Here is a 17,727-nt window from a genome sequence, read left to right as displayed (position 1 = left end):
CAAGAGCAGGTGATTCTTTTTTTATTAAAACAATGGATGTATGAGGTAGTTCTCCAGCCATCATCTCACCTGTTTTTAAAATCTTTTGAAAATGAGTAGATTTTACTTTTAATAGTACAGCCTGAGGTGAGAGCTTGCTTGCCCTCCTCATCACCTGTGGGTGCAACACCCACAGTCCAGAGCCCTTCCTGGGCCCCTGGGCCTGGACTGGATTCCAGAGAGATCCTCTGCTTCCTTCTGCCCATCCCAAGTTCACCATCGCCTGAAATCGACAGCGTCAGTCTGCTGACCCTGTCAGAACTTTTGTTGGGCATTCGCTCTTAAATTCTCAGAAAGGAGAAGGAAGGGAGGGGTGGGCTCCCGTGGAAGGCCGCCCTGGCGACAGTAATCAGATCCTAGGAATCCTGTTGTTTGTTTCTGGCCGATGTTTTTACAGATAATTTTGTCTGGGGGAGATGAGGTCCCATCCCTCCACTGGGGGGCAGTGTGTGGTCCAGCAGGGGCCCGAGTCAGGTTTCCTGTCAACTGTTTAATGAACCCTCCAAGCAAACCAGTCACAGGCAAGCAAGGAGGTAGCATTTCCAGCAGCTCTGGGGTAGGGGAATAATTCCCCCTTGCTGCTGTATCAATATTCGACTCGTTTAAACATTCAATTGGAATGTCCTCTATCTGAGAAAAAAGATGGGGGATAATTTAGGACTCTGTTCCTGGAAGTCTGGTTTCATGGTTTACTTGTTCCTAAATTTCTGTTTGTCCTAAAGTGAACCAGCCAGAGCAAGGCATGCTGGGAAGTCTGCTGTGGACCAGCTAGTGCAAGGCATGCTGGGAAGTCTGCTGTGAGGTGGACAGGGCCAGACAGGCCTTCAGGACCTGACAATGGACAGAAGACTCAAGTGCAATCTAGGCTCTGCAGTGGGGGTCGGGGAGGTCATCCCCTTCCCTGGGCTGGGAGCAGAAGCAGGAGGGAAAGGTGGTAGGTGAGACTGCTGGGATGTCGGGAAGAGGCACCCTCAAACAGGAAGACATTCCTTGCAGATGTAGTCCACCACCAACAAAAACTGGAACTCAGCACCAGCACCCACCAACTTCCAAGGAAGAAAGATCAGAGAGGAGGTCCTGGCTGCTAGAAACAACGCAGGTGGCTGAAATCAGGAGGGCACTTTTTTTTTTGCACAGTGTTTATTTATTTGTTTGTTTGGCTGCATTAGGTCTTAGTTGCAACACGAGACATCTTCGTTGTATCGTGTGGGATCTTTCTCTGCAACACACAGACTCTCTAGTTGTGGTACACGGGCTTAGCTGCTCCAAGGCATATGGGATCTTAGTTCCCCGACCAGGGATCAAACCCAAATGCCTTGCATTGCTAGGTGGATTCTTAACCACTGGACCACCAGGTAAGTCCCAAGAGGGCATTTATTATCCCACATGATATATTGGCTAAGGTACTTGAGAAGCTACTGTAACAAAAAGACCCCAAAATAAAGTCACTTAAATAAAGTAAAAGATTGTTTCTCTCTCAAATCATTGCTCCAAGGTGAGTGTGCCAAGGCCGATGGGGCTTCCAAAAGACTACATGTATGCTAAGTCGCTTCAGTCAATGTCTGACTCTGCGTCCCCATGGACTGTAGCCCACCAGGCTCTTCTGTCCATGGGATTATCCAGGCAAGAATAGTGGAGTGGGTTGCCATTTCCTCCTCCAGGAGATCTTTTCGACCCAGGGGTCAAACCTGTGATTCCTGCATTGCAGGCAGATTCTTTACCACTGAGGCTCCAAAGGACTCTAGCTGTTGCAATTTTCCAGCTAGTGGGAACAAGGGAAGAGAGTGCCCAAGGCAAATGTCTGTTTTTTTAAAGTATAGTTGGTTTACAATGCTGTGTTACTTTCTGCCTGCTAAGTCTATTCAGTGGTGTCTGATTCTTTGCAACCCTATGGACTGTAGTCCTCCAAGTTCCTCTGTCCATGGGATTCTCCAGGCAAGAATACTGGAGTGGGTTGCCATTTCCTCCTCCAGTGGATCTTCCTGACCCAGGAATCAAACCTGCATCTCTTATGTCTCCTGCACTGGCAGGCGGATTCTTCACCACTAGAGCCATGTGGGAAATGTTAGTTTTACTGCACAGCAAAGTGAATGAGTTGTATACATAAGCATGAAAAGTGAAAGTGATTCTTTACTGTCTGAACCACGAGGGAAACCCACATATACATATATCCACTCTTTTAGATTCTTTTCCCATGTAGGTCATTACAGATTATTGAGTAGAGTACAATAGGTCCTTATCAGTTGTCTATTTTATATATAGTAGTGTGAAGGCAAACATCCTTAAGGAAATAATACAGAAATTGTAGGAATCACTTCTGTGTATGTCCCATCGGCCTGGACTTAGTCACATGACCACACCCAACTGCCAAGGATGCTAGAAAGGGTAGTTTGCAACTGGGGCTCCCAGATGTCCAACTAAAACTCAATACGTTTTATTACTAGAAGGATGACAGGAAGAATGGTCACGAGAGGACAGTTAACAATGTCAACCACAAGCAACAAGGAGTCTGGTGATAGGGTTTCTCCAAGGTTGATTAATTCAGTAGCTCACCAATGTCTTCATGTCTTCAAGGATCCAGTATAGTCTCAGGCTTGTTCCCTCATGGTCTCAAGATGGCTGCCACTACTCCAGCATCACACCCTTAGGCACTAAAGCAAAAAGGCAGAAAAGAGAATGTTCCTTCCTTGCGTCTATGAAAACTCAGAAATCCCCTTCTCCAACTGACTTCCTCTAACTCTCCTTGGCCAGAATAGCATTACGTGTCCATTCCTGCTCCAATTACTAGCAGAGGGAGTGGAATGACCAAATTGACCTATAAGACCTGTTGAGAATCACCCTCAGGGCATGTGATATTTCTACTTCTAATCATTTCTAAGAATGTAGAGGACAACTTAACTAAAGGAAAAGCTGAACTGTGATGCAGTCCCTTTACAAGGCTCAGGCAACACTCTGATGCTGAGATGGACTTGCAGAGCTGTCCTGAGCTGGGGCAAGTTTCTAGGTCCTTATGGTCCACATTGATCTGTCACTGGAGACAGGCTGTCCCTGAAGAAATGACCTGGGATGAGCTAGTTTCTTCAGCCCAGGCAAATGAGCTCTTCTGGTGTTTCTGCCTCAGGAGCTTGGAGGAAGGATCTCATTGACTCAGCCCCAGGCCTCTGAAGATGGGCCGCCAGTCAGCTGAGGCCAGAGTCTGAGGAGGTGGGATGCAGAGTTTGGAGAAAAATCTACAACTGGGACTAAGCGTCACTGCTGCCTGAAGAGCCCAGAAATAAACCCTTATACTTATGCTCAATTACTTTTACATGGGTAGCAAGACAATTCAATGGAGGAAAATAGTTTTCTCAACATGTGGTGCTAGAAAACTGGATATCCACATGCAAACGAGTGAAGTTGGACCTCCCCACACACATCATATTTGAAAACCAATTCAAAATGTATTGTCATGTAAGGGTTAAAACTATAAGACTCACAAGAAAACAGGATTTAATCCTTACCAGTTTGGATTAAGCAGTGGTTTAAATATGACACTAAAAGCACAAGTGACTAAAGAAAAAAAATAGTTAAATTGGGCTTCATTAAAATTAAATTTGTTCTTATGTTTCAAAAGGACACCATCAATGAAGGGAAAAGATCAAACTCCCTGGCAGTCCAGTGGTTAGTCAGGACTCTGCACTTTCACTGCTGAGGTCCCTGGTCAAGGAACTAAGATCCCACAAGCTGCCTGGTGCAGCAAAAAAAAAAAAAAAGAGAACCCACAGAATGGAATAATTTATTTTTTCAGTGGAGGGGGGCAGGGCTTGTAGGTTCCTACTGCATGGCTTGTAGGATCTTAGCTCCTCGGCCAGGGATGGAGCTCTGTGCCCTGTGCGGTGGAAGCACAACCACCGGACCAGCATGGAATTCCCTGGAATCGATTATGAATTTTTATCAATCATATATCTGATAGGGCACTTGTATCTGGAATATATAAAGAATTCTCACAACTAAAAAGCAACAATAAAAAGCAATTAAAAATGGATAATGGAATTAAAACATTTCTCCAAGGAAGATATACAATGACCAAAAAGTACATAAGAAGATGTTCAACGTCATTAATCATTTGGGGAATGGAACCAAAGCCACAGTGAGATACCAGCTTCACACCCACTTCAGTTCAGTTCAGTCGCTCAGTTGTGTCCGACTCTTTGTGACCCTGTGAACCGCAGCACGCCGGGTCTCCCTGTCAATCACCAACTCCCGGAGTCCACCTAAATCCATGTCCATTGAGTCGGTGATGCCATTCAACCATCTCATCCTCTGTCGTCCCCTTCTCCTGCCCTCAATCTTTCCCAGCATCTGGTCACCTGATGTGAAGAACTGACTCATTAGAAAAGACCCTAAGTATTGGAGTTTCAGTTTCAACATCAGTCCTTCCAATGAACACCCAGGACTGATCTCCTTCAGAATGGACTGGTTGGATCTCCTTGCAGTCCAAGGGACTCTCAAGAATCTTCTCCAACACCACAGTTCAAAAACATCAATTCTTCAGTGCTCAGCTTTCTTCACAGTCCAACTCTCACATCCATACATGACCACTGGAAAAACCATAGCCTTGACTAGACAGACCTTTGTTGACAAAGTAATGTCTCTGCTTTTTAATATGCTTTCTAGGTTGGTCATAACCTTCCTTCCAAGAAGTAAGCATCTTTTAATTTCATGGCTGAAGTCACCATCTGCAGTGATTTTGGAGACCAGAAAAAGAAAGTCTGACCGTTTCCACTGTTTCCCCATCTATTTCCCATGAAGTGGTGGGACCGGATGCCATGATCTTCGTTTTCTGAATGTTGAGCTTTAAGCCAACTTTTTCACTCCTCCTCTTCCACTTTCATCAAGAGGCTCTTTAGTTCCTCTTCACTTTCTGCCATAAGGGTGGTGTCATCTGCATATCTGAGGTTATTGATATTTCTCCCGGCAATCTTGATTCCACCTTGTGTTTCCTCCAGCCCAGCGTTTCTCCTGATGTACTCTGCATAGAAGTTAAATAAGCAGGGGGACAATATACAGCCTTGACGAACTCCTTTTCCTATTTGGAACCAGTCTGTTGTTCCATGTCCAGTTCTCACTGTTGCTTCCTGACCTGCATATAGGTTTCTCAAGAGGCAGGTCAGGTGGTCTGGTATTTCCATCTCTTTCAGAATTTTCCACAGTTTATTGTGATCCACACAGTCAAAGGCTTTGGCATACTCAATAAAGCAGAAATAGATGTTTTTCTAGAAACCCCCTAGGATGGCTATAATCAGAGAGATGAGACAATGACAAGTGTCAGAGAGATGTCATACATGGCTGGGGGACATAAAACAGTGTAGCCACTTTGGAAAACAGTTGGGAAATTCCCCAAAAAGCTAAGCATGGAGGCACCTCATGACCCAGAAACTCCCTTTACCTGCATATACCCAAGAGAGCTGAAAACATGTATCCACACAAAAACACGTATATGAGTGTTCTTTTTTTTGGCTGTGCCGGATCTTAGTTGCAGCACATGGGATCTAGTTCCCCAACCAGACATATAACCCAGGCCCCAGGCATTGGGAGCACAGAGTCTTAGCCACTGGACCACCAGGGAAGTCCCACATACATGACTGTTTATAGCAGTATCATCATTATAGCCAAAGGTGATAACAAGCCAAATATCCACCGACTGATGAATGGGTAGGTCCATACAATGGAATATTATCCTGCAATAAAACGGAAGGAAGTACTGCCACATGATATAACACAGATGAACTTTGAAAACATGAGGAGTGAAAAGAGCCAGACAGAAAAGGCTTTAGAATCGTTATGAATAGATTCATACGATTCTAATAGAATCATATGATACTGTTTATATAGAATGTACCAAATAGGCAAATCCATAGAGACAGAAAATAGATTAGTGGTTGCCAGGGGCTGGAGGGAGTAAGGAAGGAAAGTGACTGCTAATAGAAACAGTGGTTCTTTTTGGAATGATGAAAATGTTCTAAAATTAGTAATGATGGCTGCCTAATTCTGTGAATATACTGTAAAAAAGAAAAAACAATGGGGCAAATGCTAAGGTAATAATAATACTATTTTTAGGTATATAATTTATGTTTTATATGTTATATATATTTACTTTATCTGTTTACCTTGGTCTCAGGGATGAGACTAGCAAGGCCTTGTGGCAGTCCCAGCTTCCAATTCAGTGAAACCATTGATCTGTCCACTGTTGGAAACACTCCCCCTGCAAGTTGTAGGAAAAGCAAACAAAAATTCTGTGAGCGATTGCCAGCTATAGTCATGATTCCTGACTGTGTGTTTTGTTACAGGATATGTTGGTCTCTGATTCACAGACAGTGTAGCCTCTAAAGTCAGGACCCCGTTTTTCAGGGGTTGCTTCCCAACTTGTCATCCCTTGAATCTTCATGGTATGGGTCATGCCCCACTCTCTTTGACCAGCTGTTTCTTTTATATTTAAAAAAAAATTTTTATTTATTTATTTTTGGCCATGCTGGGTCTTTGCTGCTGTGCTCGGGCTTTCTCTGGCTGCAGAGAGTGGGGTCTTCTTATTGCAGAGGCTTCTCTTGCTGCAGAGCACGGGCTCTAGAGCATGCAGGCATCAGGAGAACATGGCATACGGGTTTAGCTGCCCCTGGGATGTGGGATCTTCCTGAACAGGGATCGAACCTGTGTTCCCTGCATTGGCAGCTGTATTCTTAGCCACTGGACCACCAGGGAAGTCCCGAACCAGCTGTTTCTGAGTGGCAAAGTATCTTAGAGACAATAGGTTACTAAGGGCCCAGTCCTCCCTGGCTTGTAGATGAAGCATGCCCAGTCTTTCTCGCCCAACTATCAAGCAGGACAGGGGCAGAGGAGCAGCAGCTGTGACCCCAGCTTGCTTTAAAGTCATGAGTGAGACGGGAACCCCATCCCCACCTCACTCCCACCCCCACCCCAGCTGAAATGTTTAGGAAGAGTTCATTTTACTGGAAAGGAAACAAGGATTGAATAGTGATGGCTGAGAGAGAGAGAATTTTACCATCAAGATCCTGCAAGATAATATTCAAAATGGAAATGATGATGAACCAAAACAATGTGAATGGACTGAAAAATTATTGTTGTTGTTCGGTTGCTGAGTCGTGATGAGTCTTTTGCAACCCCATGGACTGACGCCCACCAGGCAAGCTCCTCTGTCCATGGGATTTTCCAGGCAAGAATACTGGAGTGGGTTGCCATTTCCTTCTCCAAGGGATCTTCCTGACCCAGGGATTGAACTCGAATCTCCTGCATTGGCAGGTGGGTTCTTTACCACTGAGCCACCTGGGAAGCCTGTACCAAACATCACCGAACTTTATACTTAAAAATGCCTGAGAGGGGACTTCCCTGGTGGTCCAGCTGTCAAGACTCCACGCTTCCAATGCAGAGGGAGTGGGTTCAATCCTTGGTCCAACTAAGACCCCATATGCCTTGCGGCCAAAAAAAAATTATTTTTAAATGTAAAAACATACATTATATGTTATGCATATTTTACCACAATTAAGTTTTTAGAAATGATAATAAAAAAGGTGATGGGAAGTGTGAGGCCAGGTCAGGAATTTGAAAGCCATCCAACAGATATGTGTCAAGGCTGACTTGTGCTTAAAGGCCAGAAGTCCCAAACCAGAAGGTCCTCAAACTTCAGGGAAATCGAAACAGCTCACTATTTGCCTTTAGCAATTCACTGTTTTTAAAGCAGCATGGAACTCTCTCATGACAAAACTTTCTTGGTCTGAAAGACCACAGCTGACTCCAGTGAATAACTGTCTGTTTAAACAGGGGCGGGGGAAGGAAGGATGATGACAATGATAATGGTATGATTGATGACGGTAGTGGCAGTGGCTGCTAACATTTTCCAGCCCTTGTTCTCAGCCAAGCACTATCATGGCATGCTAAGTCACTTCAGTTGTGTCTGACTCTGCAATTTATGGACTGTAGCCCTCTAGGCTCCCCTGTCCATGCGATTCTCCATGCAAGAATACCAGAGTGGGTTGCCATGCCCTCCTCCAGGGGATCTTCCCAAGCCAGGGATCAAACCCGCCGTCTCTTACGTTTCCTGCACTGGCAGCAGCTTCTTTACCACTAGCGCCACCTAAGCACTTCTTATACGCTAACTCATGTACTCCACATTCAGCCTTTGAGGAAGGGTGTATGTTGACCCCACTTCGCAAGATCTGGAAACACCTTCTAAATCGGGATGATTCATTTGTAGTCAATGTCATTTTGACATTCGTCTTTCCACTTCCGTGTTTGGCCAGTCTGACTCCTGATGAAGCATGCGAGGTGAGTCCCCCTGGATAAGATCAGAGAAAGGCCAGCATGGGGACTGTGCCCCTGGAACCAGCTACCTGGCTTCCCTGCCCTCAGACCTCTGTTCTCAGCCAATGCTGCCGTCACCCTCTCTTCCATTTCTGCCTCTGCCTTAGCCTCACCATGCTGCGGCTCCAGGCTCCATCTCCTGGCAACCCCACCTCCCCTTTCACATCTGCATTCGTCTCCCCCAACCCCTGAGCCTCCCCATTCTGTTCCCTGTCCCAGGAAAGTCCCCACCTAACCAGAAACCTAAGAGAAGCCAAATAAACCTGACTATTTCTTCACCAGGAAACTCCACATCCTAGCCATACTGGAAAAACAAACTTTTTTTTTTTTTTTAAATCAGAGTTCATGAAACCTCCAATTACTTTGCAATGTTTTGGCAGAGAAAAAAACAAACAAAAACCAGCATTTCACAAAATAGATTTCTGGCTATTGCAAAATGATCATCAACTGTCCCTACTTCCCAGAGAGACTGAAAGGAAAATTCATTTGCAAACAGCTTCTTACTTTCCATTTGGGTTTTAAATATACTCCAACCCCTAGTTCAATTACAGAAGGTCAGAACCGAGGTTGAGAGAAAATATTCACACCAAGAAAAGGAAGACAAGATCAGCATCCAGTCCAGAGCCAAGAAACTGCTGGAAGCCTTCAGCCCAGCCCAGCCCTTTCTCATCAAAAAGCCACAGAATTTCAAGACTGAAAGTTACTGTAGACCTATTGGCCCAGCTGTTACATCCCTGGACAAGCATTTTCCCTTCCATTTGGATTGTCTATAAATTACCATGATTTGATATGTGAAAAAAAAACACTGGCGTTAACAATGGCTTAAAGAAGGTAAACTCTTGAGAAACCCTTAGACAGCAAGGAGATCAAACCAGTCCATCCTAGAGGAAATCAACCCTGAATATTCATTGGAAGAATTGATGCTGAAGTGGAAGCTCCAATACTTTGGCCACCTGATGTGAAGAGCTGACTCACTGGAAAAGACCCTGATGCTTGGAAAGATTGAGGGCAGGAGGAGAAGGGGACGACAGAGGATGAGATGGTTAGATGGCGTCACCGACTCAATGGACATGAGTCTGAGTACACTCTGGAAGATGGCGAAGGACAGGGAAGCCTGGCATGGTGCAGTCCACAGGGTCGCAAAGAGCTGGACACAACTGAGTGATTGAACAACAAAAGAAGGCAGATTTTTTTCTCTTAGGTAAGAGGCCAGAGGTGGGAAGTTAGGGCTCAAGGATTTACCCACTCCCCAAATTCATTCAAACGGCCCAGGCTTTGGCTACTCTGTCCATTCACACTCAGTTTTCATCTCGCGGTCCAAAGCAGTTGCTCCAGCTCCTGCCATTGCACCCATACTCAGCCAGCAGACCTGACCCAGAGATCAGTCTCATCACTTCTGCTCTCAAGGGGAACTGGGGGAAAAAAAACACAAAAACAGTTGTTAGTTGGGAAGCCAGGTGCCCAACCAAAAAATCTGTTGCTATATAAGATAGAGAAATGGGTATTAGGGAGGAACTGGCCATGTCTGCCACAGAGGGCTCCTATGGAAAAATGCAAGTCATTTTATGACACAAATGTCCAGAATTCATTGTGCTGAAGCATGAAGAATGTCACATTTTGTTTTATTTGGAATTCGCTAGCATCTTGGGCACAGTTCCACTTTGTTGTTAATGCCAAAATCACATCTCAAGAAAAAAATGTAATGGCTTTTGGACTTGGCTGTTGGTGGACTCTGGACTGCTTCGGCTTGATTCTGCGCTCTCCTCTCACAAGGCAAATGGCTTTGGGCAAGTTACCTACCTGCTCGTGACTCAGTTTCCTCATCTGTAAAATCAGAGATGTGGTAGTCTCCAAAGATGACCCCAAACAGTCCCAGCCCCCAATACACACAGGCCCCTCCTCCATCAAGACCTGAAGCTTACATCTAACCCTTGAGTCTGGATGGGACCAGGACCCAGCAGAAGCTCTGGGCGTGCCACTGTGGGCCTGACGTTTAAGAAAACAGGCAGTTTCTACTTTTCCCCTCTTGTACCTGAATGCCATGCTGTGAGGAAGCCTAAGCAGCTGCCTGGACAAGCCCGCACGGATGATAACTAGGCTCCTAGCTCATCCAACAGTCTCCACTGAGCTCCCAGCCTCGTGAGGGAGCCCTGTGGGAAGGGGATTTTCTGAGCTATCCCTGTTGATGCCATGTAGAGCTGAGGGATGATCCTGCCGAGTCTATGAAATTGCAAACTGTGAGCAAGAAATGATTGCTCTTTTAAGCTGCTAAATTTGGGGTGGTTTTTAATGCAGCAACAGATGTTGTTGTTTAAGCACTAAGCTGTGTCTGCCTCTTTCGTGACCCCATGGACTGTAGCCCGCCAGGCTCCTCTGTCCATGGGATTTTCCAGGCAAGGATACGGAAGTGGGTTGCCATTTCCTTATCCAGGGCATCTTCCTGACCTAGGGATCAAATCCCCATCTCCTGCGTTGTAGGCAGATTCTTTACCACTGAGCCACCAGTGAAACACATAGCAATAGATGACCAGAAGGCAAATTGATATGTACAACTAGGATGCTGTTGAAATAAAAACTTTAAACATGTGGCACTGGTTTGGGAACCAGATGGTAGGAAGGGCCTCGAGGAAACTGTTAGTGAAGCTTAAAGAACCGTGAGGAGATTGCTATTGGATGCTGAAGAAAATAGGACCCCAAGAAAAACAAACATCATATATTAACACATACATGTGGAATCTAGAAAAAGGATGTAGATGAACTTATTTGCAAAGCAGAAACAGAGGCATAGACATAGAGAACAAACATATGGACACCAAGAGGAAAGGGAGTGGGGGAAAGAATTGAGAGCTTGGGCTGACATACATACAATAGTACATATAAAACAGTAAGAACGGCCTGTGCAGCATGGGGAACTCTACTCGGGCTCTGTGGTGACCTAAATGGGAAGGAAATAAAAAAAACAGGATATAAGTATAATATGCAGAGCTGTACAGCAGAAGCTAACACATTGTAAAGCAACTATAATCCAATAAAAATAAAAATTAATTAACTGAAAATAAAATCTGAAGAAAAAACTAGGACCCCAGTAGGTAGCCAAGGTTGGATAAAAGCAGACACTTGTGAGTAGACTGAGTGAGTAGGTGGCCTCAGTTTCCTCATCTGTGGAATGGTGGTAATATAGCCGTCTTCCTCCCAGAGTGGTCGAAGGAATGGATGAGTTAAGGTATGTGCACAGTGTCAGGCAAATAGCAAACATTCTCCTTTCATCATCAGCCGAATCATCTAATGAACAGATGAATGGGATTCATTGTAAAACCATAAGAAAAGGCTATAATTAACCTCATTTTACAGATGAGAAAATTGAAGCTCAGAGGTATTAAAAAGGTTGCCAGAGACAGAATGGGTACAATTATTCTCATTTTACAGGTGAGGAAACTGAGGCTCAGGAAGTTAAGTAACAAACTCAAGGTCAAAGGCAGTGTCAAAGGCAGGCCCAGGCTTTCTCTCTGTCCTCAGTCACATCCCCCTCTTTAGGATTCTGCCCCAACCCAGCAGGATTTCACAGAAGGCACAGGTGGCCGCTGTCACCAATGGCCAGGAGGACAAGTGGCCTGAGATGATGGGAGGTTCTGCAGTAGCTTGAACCTTCTGGCTCAGGTCTCACCTGTTCAAGTGTTGCAGTGAGTCCCCTGGGAAATGTTGGTTCAGGAACGCCCCACCCTCCCAGTGGGCTCGGCACCTGCACCTGCCTAGGAGGATGGAGGTGGGGGTAGAGGGGGAGTGCGGGGGCAGGGGGGAAGGCTGGACTTGGAGACCCTCAGGACCTCACCCCCAGCTGGCTGGTGCACCATTATTGGGTCCTTTGGGTTTAAGGTGCTATATGGCTGGAATTTCGTCAAGAAACAGAAATTGCCGGGAAGGGAGTGTTAAAAGTTCCTAATGGGTAGCAGACAGCAAGGGCTGGGTGTCTTTTCTGGATTTTTTAGTCAAAGGATGTAGTCTGTTTGGAAGGAAGGGAAGTGGAAAGGCACGGAAGAAAAGTCCAGAGTGTGGAAGTCAGAGGCGGGGTGGACTGGCACCTACGGGAGGTTTTGGGGCGGGGGGAGATTGCAATTCGGAAAGGCTCACGCGGATGAAGAACGTTCTTTGTGTCCGGCTCTGAGCTACATGAACCCGCCAGGTGGGGACGCCCAGCGGCGAGCCGTCCACAGGTCCCGCCCCGCGGACCCCAGCGCGGCCTCCGTGCAAGCTCTCCATCCCACCGACCTCCGGAGAACCAGGGGCGCAGAACTAGGGGGACCCGGCTAGACGAGCTGAGCGCAGCGGGGCAATAAACCGGAGAAAGGCCGACGCGGGAAGGCGCTGGAGGGGGGACAGGACGAGGATTTTTGTCCTGAGCGCCGGGGGGCTCAGTGCTGCCTCCTGGGAGGCAGATGAGGGGTTTCGGAGGCGCCTGCGGGAGCCCTCGACGACGGCCGCGGGGCGGAGGACGCAGGCCTCGGCAGGAGGACCCCTGCCCCTCATCGGCGCCCCAGCCAGCCTCTCCCGCCCTGGTTTAGGGCCCCCCGACCCCCAGATCTCGCAACCTCAGGGCTGTTCCCCCGGCCTGGAACCCTTCCTCCACGTATTTAACCCGCGTCCTGCCAGGCCTCCTCAGCAGCCCCCTTGGCCGTGCACCCCTCCCGGGGACAGTTTCCCCAGAGCCCCACAGCCCTCGGGTCCAGCGTCCTCTCCCCTCCCCATCGAGAGGTCCGCAGGCTCCGACAGACAGACGCTGAACGAACCGGAACAGCTGGAGCGGCGGGGACCTGGGGCGCGGCGGGTCAGCCCCATCCCCCCTATGGACCCCCCACCCCCCGCCCGCCCCCAGGGGCGGCCACGTGGGTGGAGGCAGAGACCGCAGGACCCGTGTGGCCGCAGGGAGCCCTTTCCTGGCCCGAGGCCGCCCCCTGCAGGCCAGAGCCTCCCAGCGAGCACGTTCCCTAGCTCGAAGCGCCCCTAAGTCTGATCACTGGCCGGGTGCGCCCCTGAGAGCCCCCCGCCCAACCTCTTCCCAGAATCCACGACTGTAGGTCTTGAATCAGACCGGGCGCCTCCTGGTGAACACTGGAGAAGGAGCGGCCGACCGGGAAGGCAGATGTGAATCCGCCAAGATCCGGCCTTTTGTCTCTGACCGCCCCCCCACTCCCCTGGGTGACAAGGGCACACTCTGGGCACCCACGACAGGCGCCCACACACATTCACCTGTGCCTGCTCAAACGCGTCCACAGCGCCCTATCTGGAAGTATGGCCCACCCTTCTGCCCACCTCACCTCGCCTGGGTCATCCCCAGATGGTGGTCCCCAGGCCTTGCCTCCCCCCTCAATCCTTCTTGCTGCTCAGGTTAGCTGCAGGGCAGGGGTGCGCGCCTGCTCAGTCCCTCTGTCCTGTCTGACCCCAGGGACTGTAGCCCACCAGGCTCCTCTAACCAGGGGATTTCCCAGACAAAGATACTGGAGTGGGTTGCCGTTTCCCCCTCCAGGGGAATCTTCCTGACCCAGGGATATAATCAGAGTCTCCTGTATCTCCTGCATTGGCAGGTTCTTTACCCCTGAGCCACCTGGGAAGTGAGGGCAGGGGTAGTATTGGTATTTCCCAGAATCCTCCAGGGATGCCCACCTTGCAGACTAGGCCCTTCCACTGCCTACTCACACATAACCCACTCATGAGCCAGGCCCCTGGCAACAGACTAGGGAATAAGTTAGCACTGCTGTAAGAGTGGGGTTGATAATGACTAGCGTGACTGCTCCCTCGTCCCTGGCATTCTCCAGGCAAGAATCCAGTGTTCTTGCTGGAGAATCCCAGGGACGGGGGAGCCTGGTGGGCTGCCGTCCATGGGGTCACACAGAGTCGGACACAACTAAATCAACTTAGCAGCAGCTGCAGCATGACTGCACCTTAACTCAGCGAGAAGGGGCTATGTTGGGTGGAATTTTAGGTCATGTGACAGACTGTGGTGGACTCAGTAATGTCCCCCAACCTCTTTATTGACTGATTCATCATCTTTCCTCCTCGATTTGAAATGCCACCTGTATCCTTTGTTCTGTTTCTGGACTCTCAGATGGTTCCATTGATGTCCACTCTGCACTGGACAGGCCTTCCCAGGTGGCGCTAGTGGTAAAGAACCCACCTGCAATGCAGGGGACATAATGAGAGGCAGGTTCGATCCCTGGGTTGGGAAGATCCCCTGGAGGAGGACATGGCAACCCACTCCAGTGTTCTTGCCTAAAGAATCCCAGGGATAGAAGAACGTGGAGGGCTACAGTCCATAGGGTTGTAAAGAGTCGGACACGACTGAGTGACTGAGCACACATACACACACATAAACACAATTTACAAGAGTCCACAATTGGTGTTGCACAGTGCTGAGCTAGACAAATGCGTGTCAGGGGTCCACCATTATGGAATCACACAGAACACGTTCACTGCTCTGAACATCCACTGTTCATCCTTCTCCCTGCTCCCCTAGCACCCTAGGCCTTGATCTTTTTACTCTCTGTGTAGTTTTGCCTTTTCCAGAATGTCATATAGCTGCAATCATACAGTAAATAGCCTTTCCAGACTGACTTCTTTAACTAATTGATAGTTTGAAGTTACTCGACATCTTTTTTTGCGGCTTGATACCAAAATTTCATTTTAGTGCTGAATAATATTCCGCTTTATGGATGTATATTTCACTACCATTCACCTATGGAAGGACGTCATGGCTGCTTTTTAGGTTTCAACAATTATGAAAACATTATGAAATTAACAATTTAATATTAATAAATTATGGAATCATAACACTGCTATAAATATCCATGTACAGGTTTTTGTGTGGATATAAGTTTTCAAGTCCTTTGAGTAAAACCTTGGCATGTGATCGCTGAGGCTGCTTTGCATTCCCTCCAGCAATGAATGAGACTTCCTGTTGCTCCACCTCCACATCCGTGTTTGGAGCTGTGGGTTTTGTTTTGTTTTTCTGTTTTCTTGGATCTTAGCCATTTGGATTTTAATAGGTATGTAGTGGTATCTCACTATTTTAATTTGCAATTGCCTAAACTGAGGGACTGAACTGAATATGTATTATATTGGCCATCTTTTCCTATGCTTACGTGCTAAATGTGTATCGTCTTTGGTGAGGTGTCTGCCTAGATCTTTAAACCATTTTAAACTGGGTCATTCTTTTTTTTTTTTCATTGCTGAGTTAGAAGCGTTCTTTGTATATTTCGCATATAAGTTATCAGATATGTGTTTTTCAAATATTTTCTCCCAGTGTCTGACTTGTCTGTTCATTCCCTTGATGGAGTTCTACTTTAAAAAGCCCGTGGTGGCTCAGTGGTACAGAACTGGCCTGTCCATGCAGGAGACACGGGTTCAGTTTCTGATCTGGGAAGACTGCAAATGCCGTGGAGCAACTAAGCCCGTGTGCCACAGCCGATCAGCCTGCGCTCTCGAGCCCAGGGGCTGCAACGACCGAGGCCACATGCCCTAGAGCCCCGCTCCATAAGAAAAGCCACCACAGTGAGAAGCCTGAGCACCTCAAAGAAGGGTGGCCCCCACTCGCCACAACTAGAGAAAACCCATGCACAGCAACAAACACCCACCACAGCAAAAAAAATCTTAAAAAAAACAAAAATGCAGAGACTTCCCTGGTGATCGAGTGGCTAAGACTCCATGCTCCCAATGCTGCCTGAGTTCAGTCACTGATCAGGCAACCAGATCACATATGCCAAAACTAAGGCCCAGTGCAGCCAAATAAATAAATATTAAAGAAAAAAGAAGCCCATTGTTGGCCCTGCCTCTGCCTTAGCCTCTAATCCAGCTTCTATCAGTAGTAAGGATATATTGATCCCTGACTTCCTTGTCTTCTCAGTGGATCTGAACCTTTGCAGGAGAAAAGGGTCGCTGTGTTAAGCCCCTACTTCCACAAGTGTTGTAATGAAGACCGAATGCTTTTGTCTTTATAAAGCGGTTGGAACAGGGCCTGAAACATATTAAGTGCTCAATTGCTGTGGAAAATTATAATAACAAGCATTGCATCTTTTAACAGCGAATAGAGTCAGTCCTTCCCTTCCTCATTACTCTTCCTTTTCAGAATTTTCCTAGCTGTTTTCACACATTTACTCTTCTAGATGAGTCATTTGACTAATTTTTAAATATCCTGTTTGGATTTTTTAAATGAGTAAGTGATTCAAGAAAAAAAAAGGGCATTTTAATGATGTTGATTAGATTTCTCATTCAAGAATAAAGCCTGTCTTTTTACTTAAGTCTTTCTTCACATAGGACTTACACAGTCCTTACCTGGGGTTATCCACGGGGGTGGTGGTGAAGGAGGAAACAGAACAGGCTCCCTCCTGAAAGCAGGACTCCATCTTGGGCTGGACTGTGGACTCTGAGCTATATGCCCAGTATCCGTGGAAACGACTTATCAACCGGAAAACCAGACCCCGCCTCTGCCCCCCAACATGGAAGAGCCCCAGGGCTCATACCTAGACCCTCTGTCTCCTATAAGAATACCCTAATCATCTGTGTAACCGAATAGAATCATACATTCTATTATGGTTATTGGGGTATGACCACAGGCCTATTGATAATTGTCCACTGTTAACTACCTAGGCTTAAGGCATATGAATCATGGATTAACTTTGTATCTCTCTTTTCTTTTGTTCAGACTAGTTTCAGGGAATTTGGGGAGGTGGGTTTGGGCACATACACTTAGGATATATAAGCTTTTTACAAAAACTGGTCGGGGTCCTTGGCTAAGAGGAGACTCTGCCTTGGGCCTGCCAGTGTAATAAACTGCACTCCGCTATCTGCATTGTCCTTCTGAGTGAGTTTGTTTCCCGGAACACATGGCTACAACAGTGTCAGGGGTGTTAGTATTCCAGCCTTCTGCAGACTTTCTGGGACCTGAAAGGTCACATTTGTCATCCTGTCCACACCAGTGAAAACACGGTGTCGGGGCGGGTGGGGATAGCCAATTAGCTGATGAATTCCTGGGATTGAATCCCACTTTACAAGTGACAGAACCGAGAATTCCAGTGGCCTGCCTAAGACCCAGAGCAGGTAAGAGGTGGAGGGATTCAGATAGGGTTGCCTGTAGCTGTTCCACGTGGGAAGGGAGGGCAATGCTGGTTTCCTGATCTTATTTCAGGATTTTCTGTCATTCTCATATTGTCCACCTGGAGGCGCCAGATAACAAGGTTGTGAAAGCAGCTTGCAGAGAGCTCTGGGGCCCCCTGTTCCCTCTTGCTTCTGCTCACCAGCTCCTCCTCCACGCAGGCCCAGGGGCCTGGAGAGACGCCCCAGGTG

The 17,727-nt window shown here is 47.3% G+C and overlaps 1 long non-coding RNA gene across 1 annotated transcript; it reads right to left on the bottom strand.

The window, feature by feature from the left end:
- Positions 1-997: 997 nt before the first annotated feature.
- LOC133248486 (uncharacterized) lies at positions 998-16,909 on the bottom strand. The gene is made up of 3 exons (XR_009736728.1): positions 16,717-16,909; positions 6,189-6,283; positions 998-2,690 (listed from the first exon to the last, which is right to left on the bottom strand). It is a non-coding gene; the product is annotated as an uncharacterized LOC133248486 (long non-coding RNA).
- Between the last annotated feature and the right edge of the window lie 818 nt (positions 16,910-17,727).

The sequence above is a fragment of the Bos javanicus genome, chromosome 5, assembly GCF_032452875.1.
Source record: "Bos javanicus breed banteng chromosome 5, ARS-OSU_banteng_1.0, whole genome shotgun sequence".
NCBI lineage: Eukaryota > Metazoa > Chordata > Mammalia > Artiodactyla > Bovidae > Bos > Bos javanicus.
This window is presented reverse-complemented; position numbering and strand designations above follow the sequence as displayed.